Source organism: Prionailurus bengalensis, chromosome C2, assembly GCF_016509475.1.
Source record: "Prionailurus bengalensis isolate Pbe53 chromosome C2, Fcat_Pben_1.1_paternal_pri, whole genome shotgun sequence".
Taxonomy (NCBI): Eukaryota; Metazoa; Chordata; class Mammalia; order Carnivora; family Felidae; genus Prionailurus; species Prionailurus bengalensis.
The window spans coordinates 62,088,566-62,108,035 of NC_057350.1; positions in this window are offsets into that span (position 1 = coordinate 62,088,566).

Consider the following 19,470-nt stretch of genomic DNA (forward strand, 5'->3'; position numbering starts at 1 on the left):
CTTGTCATTTTTCTGTGCTGACAGTAGGAAGAAAAAAAAAAAAACATGCTAATCGACTGAGATGAAAGTGAAATTTCCAACACTGTCTATCTACATGATTTCTCTGGCGGCTTTTCATTGGCAACAGAGTGTCTAATATTCAGGGACAAGAGGAATCAGACCGCAGGATGCCTGCCAGCTCTCCAGGGGATAGAAACCCACTTTGGCACACATATAAATGAGCCCTAAAATAGGCCATGAGATAACAGGTGGTGTAATGGGGCTCTGAACTATGCACGGGGGCCTGGACTCTCCTGATGGAAGGGGGGCTCAGATGCTGTGTGGCTGGAGAAGATAATGACATTAGAAAAGAATCTTTCAGAAGCATGATGTATTTTCCCGGAGTGCTGTGCCAAGGTGGCAGGTTGTTGAATTATGTAAAATATAACACTGAACAGCTCCTTTCCTCTCACCTTCCAAAAATGCTTATGCTTGCAAAGGGAAAATTTGGCATCAGTTTCCGTTCATTTCAAAGGATAAAAAAAGGCTAATGTGGAGATGTATTGATCTTTTGAAAGGTCAGCAGCAGATTCATAGGTCAAGGTGCTACTCCTTATAGCCAAGATGCTATGTGATGGGGGGAACCTCAGACAGAAACAAGAAAAAAACAGAGGAATGTCCCACACAGAAAATCAACTACATTTTATTCCATTTTTCAACAATATAACATTGTGCATGTGTATCTGTACGTTATTATCATCATTTACTTTAAAATTAGAAACAGAGTTCAGACCCTCTAGTAATTGCAAGAAATATTTTAAAATATATTTCAGTTTCATAGTATAACCTTAAAGTTAGGAGAAGAGGAAGACATACAGAGAGGGGGAAAGGGAAGATGGATGAAGGAGAGAAGGAGAAAATGGTAAGTGTAGAATGAAGAGGATTTTTAAAAGAAAGTAGGAATAGAGAGGGGAAATTAAGGAAAATGAGAGAGAGGGAGAAAGAGAGAGAATGAGGGGTGTGTATTCAGTGAGCATTCTCTGTGTTCCCAGAACAGCATAGAGAGCTAAGAGAGTGAGAAGATAGGCAGAACAATGTGGGGAAAGTCCTGACCAATCGTTAATGTCCTGAGATGAATGCAGTGGTTGGTGATCTTTTGCCCTTTTTACTTACACACTGTTCCTTGTCTGGTCTTAAGGGCACCAGAAGAAGCTTGGTTTCATGCCATTACTTTTTAAAATTAGGACTATTTCTCTAGTGGTTGAGGTCACTCCTTGCAGAGTTTGGAATACATCTTCTTATTTTATTTTCAAAGTTCAAAGCAAAGTTTTGAAATAAAGTTTTAGTTTCCTTTAGGATCTTTGAGATTTCTTCTTAAGTGTGAAGGGATGACTACATTTTAGAGGCTGACTTTGGAGTTTTAGTGATAGCATTGTACAAGCTACTGCAGGAAGTTGCTTGACATTCAGAAAGCAAGATACTGCCTTTTAACACCTCTGATGGTTTATTTTTGGAACCAGCTATTATTATGTAGATTTCTCCTCCCTCCTTGTATACTCAGCCCCCCCCCCCCCAGCTCTCTTTGTGCTTTGGGTATATCTCAGTAAGAAATTTCTAGCTGGATCCATCCCTCCATCCATCCCTGCTACCTACAGTACAAACTTCTATAGTCTGTAAGTCTTTAATTGCTTCTCTTGAACAGTGTCACAGGATTCCAGAGGAAGTGTATTGATATCTGACCTACCTCACCTAAGTTACCTCATCTGAATCTTGGACAAAATCCATCAATGTGCTGCACATCACATCTCAACTCTAGCCCAGTGACTGAAAATCCTTGGTGCATTTCACCTGTGTTTTTTTTTTTTTTTTAATGGTTACATTGAGGCTGACCACAAACTTCTGAAGTATAAATGTTTAAATATACTCTCCCCATTTGAAAGGTTAATCTATTACAAGTTCCATGAGTGTAAGGATTTTGTTTTCTACTAGACAACTTTCACCAAGTGTAATAAACATGTATCCTTTGATCTCTGCACAGTACTGAATTGATAGAAGACTATATGTCTCTGAAATAATTTCCTTTTTTTTTTAAAAAAAATTAATGTATATTTATTTTTGAGAGAAAGAGAGGGAGACAGAGTGTGAGCAGACTCCAAGCTGTCAGCACAGAGCCCGACACGGGGCTCAAACTCCCGAAACCTGAGCCTGAGCCAAAGTCAGACGCTTAACTGACTGAGCCACCCAGGCACCCCTGTATCCAGCTTTTAAAGGAAATTATTTCAGGCGTGCCTGGGTGGCTTAGTCGGTTGAGTGTACAACTTCAGCTCAGGTCATGATCTCATGGTTCGTGAGTTTGAGCCCCACATCAGGCTTGCTACTTTCAGCACGGAACCCCCTTTGGATCCTCTGTCCTCCTCTCTCTCTGTCCTTTCCCTGTGCACATTCTCTCTCTCAAAAAAAGAAATAAACCTTAAGAAAAAAGCTGGATACATATCTAAGAAGCCATTCAGTACACTGCACATATTTATATATACGTATATATTTTTTATGGCAGACTTCTCTCATGACCACTGGAAGCTAACACAGCCATCTTGTACACTTGTGACTAATGAAGTTAGCATATTGTATTGTAAATGCTCTCTTCCATATTATCCTAAAGTAAATTAAAAAAAATACACACACACACACACACACACACACACACACACACATACATAGATATATAGCTGTTTCCTCATTGTGGCCTCTCTGTCTGCCATTATTTTGTCCTCTCAGAGTAGTTTTAGACTCTTGTACTCTGACAAAAATTCTGTGTTCCATGGCCCTCCTTTCCAACAACTCTAGTGCTATTATACTGAATCAGAGCACACAGGTTTTACAGAGGCTGTTCTCTTCACCTTCAAAGAAATGAGCAGGAACAAAGGTTAAAGGACACAGACATTTGGGAAGTGGTAGGGGAACTTTGACATTATGAAGAGCATCATAAATGTCTCTGTAATCTTGTAGGATTGACCAACAGCTACATGTAAGGTAGCCAAAAGAAACCTTGTGAAGGCTTGAAGTGACTTCGGGAGCAATTTCCACTGAAAGATGAAGAGACCACATCCCCAAGGGAACTAAGTTATAATGATGTACTCTAACTGCTTTGGTTAGTGCTGAGTTAGTTAACACTTTGTTTCCAGAAATGCATCTCCCTCCTGCTAAGATTATACCCATGAAGCAGAAGCTGACAAACTGTGGCCTGCCAGGCAAATCCAGCTTGCCACCTATTTTTGTGAATAAAGTTTATTGGAACACAAGTACACCATTTCCTCATATATTTACTATGGCTGCATTTCTGCCACATGCAGAGGCAAGCAGTTACGGCAGAGAGCAGCCTACAAAGACTAAAATTTTTACTTTAAAAAAAGTTGCAGGGCACCTGGGTGGCTCAGTCGGATAAGTGTCTGACTTCAGCTCAGGTCATGATCTTGCAGTTTGTGGGTTCGAGCCCTGCATCGGGCTCTGTGCTGGCAGCTCAGAGCCTGGAGCCTCCTTTGGATTTTGTGTCTGCCCCTCCAATGCTCATGCTCATGCTCTGTCTCTCAAAAATAAGTAAACATTAAAAAAATTTTTTAAAAGTTGCCAATCCCTGCTCTAAAGGATACAAGTAAGTGCTAAAGAAACATTTAGTCACAGAAAATATGGGCGAATGTTTTAATTCAGGTTGTTAGTACCAGTAGAAATTCATTGTTATGCTATGCTGCACCTGACCTAGTGCGTCTCACCATGAGTAGGGATCTACAAAATCGTGAATTCCCTGCTGGCTGGAACACAGCTAAGGAATATGTCTGTCACCTTCATAAAGAGGTCCAGCCGGTGAGTGGCATGAGGAGACTAGACACCTGGCTGAGGGAATGATTTACCCATTTAACAGAACTGAGAAAGCAGCCTACCTAGAAATAAAGGTAATAGTGACATAAAGAGAAAACCACTGCTACTCTCTTGTGTTTGATGTGTTATTTGTAAATTATTCCTTGGTCCTAGTTTATTTCAGTGGAGCTAGTGCTTGGCAATATGTCTGCAAATTTGAGCTTTTCTGGACAATTAAAAGCCATAAAATTAGTTTCTCTTATGTGTTATAATCCTCAAATTATATTTATTAACATTCTCCTTCTTCCAGATGTTTTGAATTAGTTAAGATGTTGCTATTTTTTGTTTTAACAGAAAATGAACTCCTCTGTCATACATACCAGATATCTACTCAGATATTTTACATCTCTTCTTTATCTTTTATAGTATTTCACATGTTTTATAACTGCAATATATTTGTTCTTTCTGGTTCCATTTTCTTTTGTAAAAACTAGTTGGGCAGGTGCCACGATTTATATTGGCATTTTCCCACTCTTTTGTCTATTCATTGCAGCTAGTACCAGAAACAGTGATTCATTGACTATGCCTCTACAGATTCTATCACTTTCTCTAGCTCAGATTTTAGAAAAGTTTTGCCCAATGAATCAGGCATAATATTTGTATCACTTTGAAGATTTGTTTAAAATATATACTTGCAGATGTTATGAATATAAGTCCTGAAGTGTATATTTAATATTAATTAGCACAGGAATGAGATGTTCAGAATATTTGTGTATAGTATGATCTCAAATCCATGCCTTTATGAAAATTGTATGCCTAGTGCCACACTTGACATGTTGGAGGTATTTGTTAGATGTTTGTTGAATGAATATGTGGTTTTCTTGCAATAGTGATGACATGAGGATGTTCAGTGGCTATCCTTTGTGCTATTGTTAATACTATAAAAAAACTTTCTAATTTTAAAAGTGTGGAAATGGAAAAACAAATGTGATGATGCTATACAGTGGGATACTATTCTATGATAAAAATGAATGAGGTATCAGGGAACCAAAACTCAACAACAAAAATAACTCAACTCAAAATTGGACAAAGGACTTGAATAGACATTTCTCCAAAGAAGATATACAAATGGTCAATAAGCGCATAAACAGATGCTTGACCTCACTGACCATTAAGGAAATGCAACTCAGATCCACAGGGAGATACCACCCTTACATCCATTATGATGGCTATTAGGAACAAAACAAAATAACAAGTACTGGTGAAGATATGGAGAAATTGGAACCCTTGTGCACAAGTTGGTAGGAATGTAAAATGGTACATGCAGTTTGACAGTCCCTCAGAAAATGAAAAAGAGAATTACCACATAATAGAGAAATTCCACTTTGGAATGTAGACCCAAAAGAACTGAAAGCAGGGTCTCGAAAAGATATTGGTACACTAATGTTCATAGCAGCATTATTCACAAAATGGTGGAAGCAACCCAAATGCCCATCAACAAATGAATGGATAATAAAAAAAGTGAAATATACATATAAATGACTATTATTCAGTCTTAAAAAGGAAGTTCTAACATATGTTACAAGGATGAATGTTGAAGATACTATGTTAAAGTGAAGTAAGCCAGTCACAAAAAGACAATAATGAATGATTGCACTTGTATGAGGTACCTAGAGTTAGTCAAATTCATAAAGACTGAAAGTAGAATAATGGTTGCCAGGGGCTGCAAGTGGAGGGAGTGGGGAGTTATTGTTTAATGGGCATAGAATTTCAGTTTTACAAGATGAAAAGAGTTCTCAAATGGATAGTTGTGATGGTTGCACCAACAATATAGGTGCACTTAATACCACTGAACTGTACCCTTACAAATAGTTGAGATTGTAAATTTTACATTATGTGTATTTTAGCACAATAGAACAATTGGGGGAGAAAGAAAAAGAATACTGATACATACGACAACGTGTATAAACCTCAAAATCAGTTCTTCCAAATGAAAGATGCCAGTTACAGAAAACACATCTTGTATGAAACATCTCGGAATAGGTAAATCTGGTGACAGAAAGTAGATGAGTGCTTGCCTCTGGCTGGAGGGAGGAGAATGAGATGGAGAAATGACTGCTAACAGGTATAACACAAGTTTCTTTGGGAGGTGGTGAAATTTTCTAAAATTGGATTATGATGATAGCTGCAAAACACTATAAATATAGTAAAAATAAGTTTTATACTTTAAATGAGTGAAGTTTATAATATAGAAATCATATCCTGATAAAAGTGCTAAAAAAAAAGACTGGAAAGAATTACTTGTACTGTTTCATCATTCCATGCACATCTTAGTAAAAATAGTTTTTTCTATGTAGAACTTGATAATCTGCAACACAGAATTAGTAGTCTACAGAGCAATTTTTGTAATTTTATTTTCACGTTTCAGGTAAAGGTGGTGGAAGCTGTTATCATTAGTCTCATGATGAAACTGAGGCTCAGAGGGAAAAGAAAAAAAAACAGGATTAGAACCAGATCCCATAGTAAATGAAAAAGTCTAGATTTAAATCCAGTTCTGATTCCAGAGTTATGGACTTTTCTACTATACACTTCTTCCTAATAGATAATGGGTCAAGTTCTAGGAGATGTTCTTTACATAAAAGAACTTCTTGGGGCACCTGAGTGGCTCAATTGGTTAAGCATCTGACTTCAGGTCAGGTCATGATACCCTGTTTGTGGGTTTGAGCCCTGCATCAGACTCTGTGCTGATAGCTCAGAGCCTGGAGCCTGCTTTGGAGTCTGTGTCTCCCTCTCTCTCTGCTCCTCCCTTGTTCATGTTCCGTCTCTCTCTCTCAAAAATAAATACACATTTAAAAAAATTAAAAGAATTTCTCTGGTCAAACTGGGAATATTTAAGATTAATGTGTTTTAAACTGTGTTGCAAAATAAATTGTTCTTTTGTTCTTGTTCTCAGAACAAGTTGTGATGTGTGAATGTTCCTTCGCCCTAGGAGCTTGATGATTTCCTAGATGGACAGTCAAGGGAGAGCTCAACCTGGAAGAACATTAGGGACGGATGGTTAGTGGCCTCATAGTTGATATTAAAGAGGAGGTACAGGCAGGGCAGAAGTCATTACGAAAAACCAGATGTTGGGACAGGAGATTCAGCATGCATCCAGGGTAAGGATTCTAGGTTCCAAAATGTTGTCTGGGAGCTAACAGGAAACACTACCTTCCCAGAAAGCTTAACATGGGAACTTGGCTGGGGACTAAGTTCCTGGAACATACATACAAAGGACTCTTGGGTCACAAGAGAACAAATAAACTTTATTTTATTAAAATTGTGGTTGAAATTCAGGAATTGAAACTATCAAAGGACTAATCTGATGTTTAGGCACAAACATAGGATGCCCTTAGAATTTACAGATAAAAGCTGAGTGGTCTTGGGGCACTTGGGTGCCTCAGTCAGTTGAACATCTAACTCTGGATTTTGGCTCAGGTCATGATCTCACAGTTTGTGGGTTTGAGCCCTGAGACGGGATCTGCACTGACAGTGCAGAGCCTGCTTGGAATTCTCTCTCTCTGTCTCTCCCCCATTGGCTCTCTCTCAAAAATAAATAAACTTTAAAAAAAAAAGGAAAAGAAAAAGCTGGGTGGTCTCTACTGTAAATAGGGATGCAGATCCCCATGCAAGTATTACCAATTTAGATCATTATGCAAGCAAGCATTAAACTGTCACATGAGCACACTTAATAATTGTTTTCCTTCAGTTAGTGGTATTTTGCTTCAGTCATGATTTCTGTAGATTAGGAAAATATTTAATTAAAGCTAACAATTGGGGGCACCTGGGTGGCTCAGTTGGTTAAGCGTCTGACTTTGGCTCAGATCATGATCTCACAGCTTGTGAGTTTGAGTCCTGACCACTCAGAGCCTGGAGCCTGCTTCGGATTCTGTGTCTCTCTCTCTCTCTGCCCCTCCTCACTCATTTCTGTCCCTCTCTGTCTCAAAAATAAATAAACATTTAAAGAAAATTTTTTTAAAGTAATGATTGTTTGTGATCCTTTATTAGGATTTCCTGAAACTATTCTTTTAATAAAAATGTATTCTTCTTTTTGTCCCCTGGTTCTTTTAAGATTTCCATGGTCATGGGGACTCAACTTCTTTTTTGACTTATTTTTCTCTACCCTGCAGCTTATAAGAAAACTAGATGCTGGGCAAGTTGTTTTCTAATCTCCATAGCTGAAGAACGGATTTTATTTTTATTTCCCACTTCTTTTTCAGTCCTTTGAGCCTTGATAAAAAGAGCAGGAACCTTCCCAACCAGCTGGATTTCAGAAATTAATAAGAGAGGACCAATAAGTAAGAGCGATCCTGAATACTGGTTTTTTGTGTGTATGAAAATGGCAGTGCCCTCCCTGAAGGCCTTGTCACATGTCATTATTAATTGGAGTAGTAAGAGTATTGCCTGTCCTATTGAACATGGGCATCATAATGATCTAATAACATAGACCCAGACCCACACCCAGTAAGATTATCCAAAGACAAGAAAACTACAGAAAGGAAAAAAAAAAGGAAAAAATTAGAAATCAGGGACCTGAATAATACTGTGGAAAATTCTAGGAATGTGAACTCACAATTAACTAGTTCTTTAATGATTTGCAGTATTTTCACACAATTTTTAAGTTTCTATCTCTTTTTTAAGTTCGTTTATTTTGAGAGAGAGAGAGAGAGAGAGAGAGAATGCTAAGCAGTCTCCGCGCTGTCAGCATAGAGCCTGACATGGGGTTCGATCTCACAAACCATGAGATCAGGACCTGAGATGAAATCAAGAGTCAGACGCTAAACCAACTGAGCCACCCAGGTGCCCCTCACACATATATTTTATTATTACAAAAGATACACATGTATTGTCAATGAATATTTATAATCTTTAAGAAATTGTCACTATTAAACTATCCTAAAATTTCTAATTGATGTTATATAATTTATAACTTCTAATTTATTTCATTATCTCCTTTCCTCTTCTCCCTTCTATTCTTAATAATAAGACTCACGCCCTGGGCAGGATTTTGACTCCTTTGTAAGCATCAGTACTTCTCTGTTGGAGAAGTATCTGAGATTGTCTACTAATGCTTCCTGCTCTCAGAGAGGACTTTTGTAGTAGGTAAATACAATGTACTAAATAAACACAGGCATGCATTTATTAATCCTTTTTTTGATATCAAGAGTAAAAGACCATATGGAAGCTCCTGTGAAAGTCTAGACTAGTCTAGTCCAGAGTGAGGTACAACTGTCTCTTTGAGAAAATCATAGTCCTGTTGCCAAGAGTGCTTCCTATGTCTCCTTCTCTTGTAGACCATTGAACTGGCAGTATTATTTATTCATTGCTATTGACAATGCTCTAACAAATTTAGTAGATAAAAACAACATACATTTATTATCTTTCAGATTCTGTGAGTCAGGAACCCAGCCATGACTTAATTGAATACTCTGCAAGGCAGCAATCAAGGTGTCAGCTGGGCTGTGATCTCCTCTGGGGAAGGATTCACTTCCTTATTCATGTATTTGTAGGCAGAATTCAGTTCCTTGTAGGCTTCTGGACCTGAGGGCATCAGTCTGTCTGGCTGTCAGCTGAAGGCCACCCTCACATTCACTACAAACACAGTTCACAAAATGGCAGCTTGTCTCTTCAAAACCAAAAAGGAAAAGGCATAACAATCTTATGTAATGTAATTGCATATACCCCATTACCTTTGTTGTATTCTGTTGATCAGAAGCAAGTCACTAGGGGACCTGGGTAGCTCGGTCAGGTAAGAATCCAACTCTTGATTTCAACTCAGGTTATGATCTTATGGCTCATGAGTACAAGCCCCTCAACGGGCTCCTCAACGGGCACACTGTCAAGTGTGGAGCCTGCGTAGGATTCACTCTCTGCCCTCTCTCTCTCTCTCTCTCTCTCTGCCCCTCCCCCACTCTTGCTTGCTGTCTCTCAAAATAAATGTTAAATAACATGTATGTTAAAAAAAGAAAAGAAGAAGCACATCACAGTTCTACTTATATACAAGGATAGAGGATTAGAAAAGGCATGAATGCCCTGAGGCAGAGGTTGTGGGGACCATGCTAGAGTCTGTCTAATCACATTGGTTTATCCTTCTCCCAGAGATGCTCATAATACTGCTTCATTTCTCCTCATATGTTTTCTCCTCCAGAATGAAGCTTGAATGCAGTTCAGGATATCTTCTTATACTCTGAAACTTAAAATTACAATACTTACCATACAAATCATGATTTAATGGCAATGATGTACCATAGCTTGATTTTAGCCTCCATGCAATATATTCATTATGCTTATTACATATTTTCCTGTCTCTCAAATTGGATTATAAGTATATTTTTCTTTTTTCTATATCCTTCATGTTGTCAACAGCTTCCTTTCTTCCAAGTTATTTTTACAAGTGTACCACTTTGTTTCTGTGTTTTATTGTAATTTTCCTTCATTTGGAAATTGACTCAGCTTTCCGCTTCCTCTCTGCATTCCAGCATCTTTCTTGGTTCTCCCTTTCAGAGTTAGACCTACCTGAGAAATTGCTTTCTTATAACCAACAGTCCCGTCACTTGGCTATTTTTCCCTGACTTCTCTCTCCAAGGTTGTTTGGGTTGTTCTCCTGGAAAAGAAGGATTGTGATTATTCTGTGTAGCTCCAGAAGACACAGTGAAGATTAATAGTGGAAAGTGACAGGACGAAAAATTGTAACTCAGTTTGTGGAGAACCTTTCTAATAACTACAACTATGTGACAGTCTCAGGAAGTGCCCAGCCAGGAGCTGGCCATTTATCAGCTCCTGCAGAAGGAATGCCACTTCTGCAGGGTTCTGCTTTAGAAGACTGATTCCTCCCAGATCCATCCTTATTCTTTAGGGTCATTCTGTCACTTAGAGAGGATGTTTTTCATCCTCCTCCCCATCTTCTCTAAACTCTAATCAAAAAATTAAAATGTAAAATGAAACAAAACAAAGCTTCCTGGCATAGCCACCAAATTAACACCTTCAGGATGATTATATTTCTCCTCTCCAATCCCCACTTTGACTTTGGATTTTACGATGTTGGATTTTGTATATTTCCAATGTATATATCCCTTTCTCTTATTACTAGCTTTGTCAGCTCCTAGTGCTATAATCAGTCTTAGATGCATCTCCAAATCTCATTTCCATTTTCCACTTAAACAAATTTTTTTTTTAATTTTTTCTTCCAAGATTTTATTTAAATTCAAGTTAGTTAACATACAGTATAGTGTTGGTTTCAGGAGTAGAATTTAGTGATTCATCACTTAGACATAACACCCAGAGCTTATCACAACAAGTGCCCTCCTTAATGTCCATCAGTCATTTAGCCTATCGCCCTACTGGCTTCCCTTCCAGCAATCCTCAGTTCTCTATTGTTAAGAGTCTCTTATGGTTTGCCTCCCTATTTTTATCTTATTTTATTTTCACTTCCCTCCCCCTCTGTTCCACTTTTTTTTTTAATTTTTAGCATGAACTGACCTGAAAAAATAAAGGACCACATTAGCATTAAGAGACTAAAGGAAAGTCTTGCCTTATTCCTACAATTCCTTAAATTTCTTTTCCCATCTATTATTTCATAAAGTTGAATTTCTCACATATCTCTGTGACTCAATTGAAATGGTACACTGTGTCATGCTTTTGTACTGGAAAAAGAATCCTAGTTTGCCAGTTTAAAGGCTTTTCCTTGATTTAAATCATCTGAATGTATGTGCACAATTTTTTTTTTTGCTATATTCAGCCATTTTCCATCCCTCTGAGAATGCTCCACTATGTTCAGTGTCTTAACATAAACTCTGCTGTTCCAGCCAAACTTTAAGCTCAGTGTTATTAAATTCTTAATCTGATATCTAATATCACATAACAAGAAGACAGCAGAAAGTCCGCCCAAATAGTAGAAAGTGTAAGAGTGAAATTGAAGTAGATTTAAGATTGAGAGAAGCAATATTACTGTGTTGAACTTAAATAAATGTAAAAGTTCCAAAAGTGAAAATTGTGTGTTCTTGCAAAGATATAATGCCTGCTATAAGAGAGCATATATGATCTAGGATAATCCTAACGAACTAAGAGAAGGTGCTTGCCCACTCAATGTCAGAATGACCTCAGTTGTTAATTAGCCACATAGGATCTGCCCTGGATGTTAAATGTTAGAATCATAAAGGGTTTCATGGCTAATGTCACATCTAGATTGTTACTGGTAGTACACAGTTTGTGGAATCATTCATGCTCTTTATCAGCCTAGTATTTCTAGGATAGAGGATGTCATGCATGCAAATGCCAGTGTTGTACTGGGTACACCATAAACAATAGCAACAAGTCAGGCCCTTCCCTCTCACCCCATAACCCACTCACTAGCTTTCCATTTTTGCCTAAGCTCTTTAGCAATGCAGAATATACTTGGGCGATAAATAATACACCTCCTGCCATTTCCATTCTTTTAAGGTGGAAATTTGGAATTGAGCCTCTTTCTTTCAATGGGCTTATCCTGCATTATCTGTTTGAATTCTGGAGTTCTAAAGGGATTTGCAAGACAAAAATGCCACATCAGCCTTTTAAATGGCCTTCGAAAATCATTAAGCCTGGAAAAATCTATTTGGCCTATCAAATTTGCATTTGCCTAAATCATATTTTGCAGGGTTACTTTCTTTACTGGGAGTCAAATTTACTTTCTTCTATTCCCTAATGTTTCCAGGTTAAATGGAAAAAACAAAAACAACAAAACAGCAAACATATATAACACCACCTCCCATTATCAGCACCACAGATATACCCAGACCCACATTTGCACATCTATCTGTAGACTTACCAAGATTACTTCATACTTGACTTCTTTTATACCCTTGCTAAATCAGCATGTTAGTTTATTTTCAAGGCCACTTACATGACTGAATAGATGAAAGCTTGAGAAAAAGTTGTGAGTTATGTGTGTGTGTTGGCAGGAGCAGCGAAGCTATAATCAGCCTTGAAGAAAGCTAATGTCACAATACGTACCAGCCCTCCACAATCTCCAAGAACCTATCACATTTCTAGTCTCATCGTGGCAGTAAATCTTGGTGAAGCCTGGTCTTTTTTTTTTTTCCCCCCTAGCAGGGAAAAGATTGAAAGTGAACTGCTAAGCGGAGAGGATAAATAGCGGTTAAGTTACCTCAAGGATTGTAGCAGGGTGTGCCTGTTGATTAGTCATTTTGAATAAATTATCTAGTGCTCTCACTCTCATCCAAGGGGTAGAGGTGTAACATCTTGGAAGGGAAAGGATATAGGAGTCCTTTGGCAGAATTCTTTTCACAAAATATAGTGAATAGGTTTTATTGATCGGTTCTAGTATTTTTTGTTTGTTTGTTTGTTTCTATATAATTCATCTTTATTTCCTTCCTTCTGCTGGTTTTGGGCTTTGTTCTTTCTCTAGCTCCTTTTGGTGTCAGGTTGTTCTTCCCTCTTGAGGTAGGCCTGTATTGCTATAAATATTCCTCTTAGAACACTGAGAATATAACGAAACAGAATAATGAGAGAGCGGTTGCTGAGGAGAGACTGAGGTAGAGGACATGGGTGTCTAACCTCTGGAAGAGGCACATACATATCAGCACCACCCCTTCTCATTTCCCAGGGGAGAAAGACTGAGCATTGGAAGGATAGGCACTAGGCTTTTGAAGAGATGGGAGAAAGACAGATTGAAATACTAGTCGTCATCTCTCATCCTGGCATCTGGGGGTTACTGGGAACCTCAAGTATGCAAGTCAAGCAACTTTTAGAAGCTACTTTAGGGTCTTACATTTTCTTCAAAAGAAAGAAATGTTTGTGTATCTCTTCTCTTATTTTTGTGGATTCTTCTCCATTTTCCCAAAACCCTTGCATAACTTTGAGCTCCTATAGGGTCCCCCTTGGGATGCCCCACCCGGGGTCCCTGCCATCCTCTGTGAATGTCCAAAGCTCCAAATGACCCCTCCCTTTCAGAGTTCATTACAAGTAACACCCAGATTCAAAATGCAGTTCATTTCATTTATGTAGTTATTCAACTAACCTAATTTACAGGAAATTATTTTTAATAGAATTTAGTAATTCCTGGATTTATGCTCTTTAAATCTGAAATACTAATTGATGGTCTGGGTTGAGGATAAATGTCTGGAAGGAAGGCTCTTCCCAAGGTTCTGGCCTGTCCCCACCTCTCCTCTTCTCCCTTTAATGAAACATCTTTAGATTGGTTCAGCTTTGCTTCATCTGTCTACCATTCTGAGTGCTTGTAAATATTTCTGCATTTCGTGGGACTTGTAGAAAATTGTGAGGGTGAGCACATTTTCAAATAAGCAAATCACAAATCCAAAAATGGAGTTTCCTTGGTTTATATTAATACCTGGCTATTGATTTACTCACATATTAGAGACCTCAACATTTAAAGATTGTAAGGATTTTATCATACCTATTTAGTAAATACTCTCTACTTATGCTGATAATAGAAATGGACCAAAGAGCTTAGCAGAAGATTTTTAAATAATAGTTAAGTAAAATAACTGAGAGATAATGATCTTCTCTGCTCTGTATCTTGTTATAGAAATGTCTGATTTAAAATTTTGTTCTTTAAGTTTTTAGTTCTCAGAACTGCAATCTTATAGTAAATGATTCTATACATATTGAAACATGCATTATATTAATATATTATAGATCATGCCCATTATTTATGTTGTCAGAGGAGCTGGGTTTTGTATAATCCTATGAACAGTGCTTTTCCTGTTATTACTCTTCATATATTTTAACTTTGTGTGGCATGTCATGGATTAGAAAAACTCATTCTGTATTAGTCTTTAAAAGACTAATAAGTCTTTAAAAGACTGCACATCTCTGCAGCACATGTCTACAGAGATCACTGAAAGGCCAAGCAAGGTTCAGGCACATCTGCTTGGTACATGTTCCACTCCTAGTTTAGAAGGCACTCATGTGGCTATGGAGGAATCTGGGTGGCTCAGTCAGTTGAGCATCTGACTTTGGCCCAGGTCTTGATCTTGTGGTTCACGAGTTCAAGCCCTGCATTGGGCTCTGTCCTGCATCTCAGAGCCTGGAGCCTGCTTCAAATTCTGTGTCTCCCTCTCTCTCTCTCTGACCCTCCCCAGCCCATGCTTTGTCTCTCTCTCTCTCTCAAAAATAAATAAAAACATAAAAAAGAAGGCACTCATGTGGCTATGAGTACAAACACATGAGTATGGAAAATTTTATGTATTACTTGCAACTTTGGAAATTACAAAAAAGAACTTTATATATAGCAAGTTGTTAAAATTAATCTCTTTCAAACTCATGGTTAATACTGAGTGCCCAGAAAGTTCAGAGCCAAAAGAAAGGTAGCAAATTCTGAATTCATAGTCCAAAGCAAAGGGATGAACCATATTCATAAGATTTGCAAAGGAGGCTTGAAAATACTGGTTTTATGTCCCTTACCTGACCACATACCTTTAGCTGATAAAGGAGACATAGTGGCCTAGAGAAGGGAAGTTGAGAACTTGGGAAAAGTTTTCCCTAAAAAAAATGTTCAAATCATGTGAATTCACTACCTTCACACTGTCCAAGGTAGATGCAGGTGGTGGTGGGGTGGGTGGGGAGCAGGGGGACTTCAGTGGGATCAATCAGAAAGCTTAAGTAACTTTCCTGTAGTTTGAGGAACAGTAAACTTGTGTCTGACACATGCTTGAGACCATGTCTAGAGCTGCTTGCACTCCTAGAAAGCAGAGTGATAGCAATAGCTGGGACAGTCTTCATGCCCAGATTGTGTGGCCTAAAGATGTGGGAATGTTTCCCATGGACCTGGTGTGGACTCTTTAAGGGAACTTCCTTGAGGTTGTCTTAGATGCTGCTTATGGGAGTTGCCTGGAAAAGCAAGGAGACCTCAGCCAACAAACCTAAGGCTAATGGAGGAATAAAGTAACCAGCATGGGAAGATGCATTTATCCTGTAAAGGGAGCTTCAGGAGGGAGACCCCAGCAGTTAGGAAAGGGTGTGTGAGAAATCTACAAGCATCTGATGAGCAAAGCCAGCACTGAACTAACCACAGCCAGGTAAAAACAAAGGCAGATAACAACGGTGCCAATAAAGTGGCACTTTTCTATACAACCACATCACACACACACACACACACACACACACACACACACACTCACACACTCACTCACACACACAATTCTAACCCAGAGGAGTCAGGAGCCATAGGTAATTACTTTTTTTTTTTAAAGAGATAAGAACTTCTTTTAAAAAAATCTATTTTTAGAGCAGCTTAGGTTCACAGAAGTACTGATATGCAAAGAGATCTCCACATGCAAAACTTCCCCCATTATCAACATTCGTGACCAGAGTGGTACATTTGTTACAATGTCCATAGTTTACACCATTTCACTCTTGGTATTATTGATTCTATTGGTTTGGACGATTTTATAATGATATGTATCCACCATTATAGTATCACACAGAGTAATTTCCCAGAGGTAAAAATCCCCCATACTCTGCCCATTCATCCTTCCTTCCCCCTGTCAACCATTGTTCTTTTTACTATCTCTGTAGTTTTGCCTTTTCCAGAATGTCATATAGTTGGACTCATACACTATGTAACATTTTAGGATTAGCTTCCTTCACTTAGTCACATACATTTAGTCTCCCCCATGTCTTTTCATGGTGTAAGAGCTCATTTATTCTACTGTCTAGATGCACCACAGTTTATTAATGCATTCACCTACTGAGGGGACATGTCAGTTGCTTCCAACTTTTGGCAATTATGCATAGAGCTCTCATGAGCATCCATGTGGAAGATTTGTGTAGACATAGTTCTCAACTATTTTGGGTAAATATCAAAGAGCACAATTGCTAGATCATATGGAAAGAGTATATTTAGTTTTGTAACAAACCACCAAACTGCCTTCTAAAGTGGCTATATCACTTGCGTTCCTACCAGCAATGAATGAGGGTTCCTGGTGCTCCATATCCTTGCCAACCTTTGGTGTTGTCAGTGTTCCAAATTTTGGCATTCTAATAGGCATACAGTAATATCTCATTTTAATTTGTGTTTCCCTGATGACATATGATGGGGGGCACCTTTTTATATGCTATGTGCTATCTGTATGTCTTCTTTGGTGAGGTGTCTAATAAGATCTTTGTCCATTTTTTAATAGAATTGTTTTATTATAAAGTTTTAAGAATCCTTTGTATATTTTAGATAACAGACCTTTATCAGATATGTCTTTTGCAAATGTTTTCTATCTGTGGTTTGTCTTCTCATTCTCTTGACAGTGTACTTTGCAGAGCAGCAATTTTAATTTTAGTTTATCAACTATTTCTTTCATGGATCGTGCCTTTGGTATCATATCTAAAAAGTCAATGCCAAATGTAAGATTATCTAGACTTTCTCCTATGTTATCTTCTAGTAGTTTTATAGTATTGCATTTTACATCTAGCTCTATGATCTATTATGAGTTAATTTTTATGAAGGATATAAGGTTTATGTTTGAATTTGTTTTTATGCATGGGGATGTCCAGTTGTCCCAGCACTGTTTGTTGAAATGACTATATTTCTCCATTTTACTGCCTTTGTTTCTTTTTGAAACGTCAGTTGACTCTATTTATGTAGGTCTGTTTCTGGGCTCTATATTCTGTTTAATTATCTATTCATCTATTCTTCCACCAATATCATGCTGTTTGGATTGCTATAGTTTTAAAGTTTATTTATTTATTTTGAGAGAGAGAGAAAGAGTGAATGCACAAGGCAGGGAGGAGCAAAGAGAGAGAGGGAAAGAGAGAATCCCAATCAGGCTCTGCACTGACAGAGCCTGACTTGGGGCTCAAACCCATGAACTGGGAGATCATGACCTGAGCCAAAATCAAGAGTTGGATGCTTAACCAAGTGAGCCACCCAGGCGTCCCAATTATGATAGCTTTTTAGTAAGTCTCGAACTTAAGTAGTGTCAGTTTTGTAACTTGTTCTCCTTTAATATTGTGTTGGCTCTTCTGGGTTATTTGCCTCTCCGTATAAACTTTAGACTCAGTTTGTTGCTATCCACAAAATAACTTGGTGGGTTTTTTATTAGAATTGTATGAAATCTATAGCTCAAATTGGAAAAAACTGAAATCTTGACAATGATGAGTGTTCCTATCCATGAACATGAAATATCTCTCCATTTATTTAGTTCTTTTTGTATTTTTTTCATCAGAGTTTTGTAATTTTCATCTAGCTCTTATACATATTTTGTTAGATTTATACCTAAGTGTTTCATTTTTGGAGGATCCTAATGTAAATGATACTGTTTTTTAAATTTAAAATTCTACTTATTCATTGCTAGTATGTAGGAAAGCAGTTGACTTTGGTATATTAAAGTATCTTAACAGCCTTGCTAAAATTGCTTATTAGTTCCAGGAGTTTTTTTATTGATTCTTTAAGATTTTCCACAAAGATAATCATGTCATCTATGAACAAAGATGATTTATTTCTTCCATCCCAATCTGTAGAACTTTTATTTCCTTTTCTGTTCTTATTGCATTAGCTAGGATGTATAGTACAATGTTGAAAAGTAGTGATGACAGGATACATCCTTGCCTTGTTGCTGATCTTAGTGGGAAAGCTTCAAGTTTCTCACCATTAGATATTGTAGGAGAGAGAGAGAGAGCTCAAGGGAAGGGCAGAGAGAGAGGAAAAGAGACAGAATCCCAAGCAGGCTCTGTGCTATCAGTGCAGAGCCCGATGTGGGGCTTAATCTCATAAACCGTGAGATCATAACCTCAGCTGAAATCAAGAGTCAGTCACTTTACCAACTGAGCCACTCAGTTGCCACTTACTGAGAGTTTTTATCATGAATGGGTGTTGGAGCTAATGGTTTTTTAATTCATGCTATGAGACATGAGGTAGGATAAGAAATAAATGAGTTTTAAGAAGCACGTATGTTTTAGAAAACCTGTCATTTAGTAGAAGTGAATTATGTAACCTGGTTAGAAAACATCTGAAGCAACCATTGTACTTTCACATCCATTACAGCCCTGTGGGATTTTCTTTTAAAACAGAAAACTTTATAAAATGACCTAAATTTTAAATAATGATGAGAGTATAATAAATTCTCCTGTCAAAACTTCAGAATTTGTAATGCATTACAAATTATAAGATATACGCATTTATATAGACTGCATTTGTATTTATAATATATAAATTATAAATTTATAAATGAGTTATAAATTTGTTTCATTATATTATTGTATTATATTTTATCATGATTATAAATAATTTTTATAATATATAAATTATAACTGATAAGTTAGAAATATAATGTAACATATTACATTATAAGTTTTTCATAAAATTTCTATTTGTTGAGAAATTCTTGACCTGTATGTGAGAGTACAGTGAAACCATTTACCTCTGTTATATTCTTGGCAAAAGCCAGAGAAGAGGATGATGTAAAAGCCCTTTAAAAAGGTGAGACAGACCATGTCATGTGCCTGTTTTTGCTTCAACTTTCCTTATTGTGGCTACCTTTTAGTTGCACAAGAGGACTATCTTCTCCCTAGCAGTAAATGACTTTTGTTCCATGAAATGCAAGTGATTTCACTGCCTCTGAGAGGGTAATTTTGGATTCAACCATTACTGAT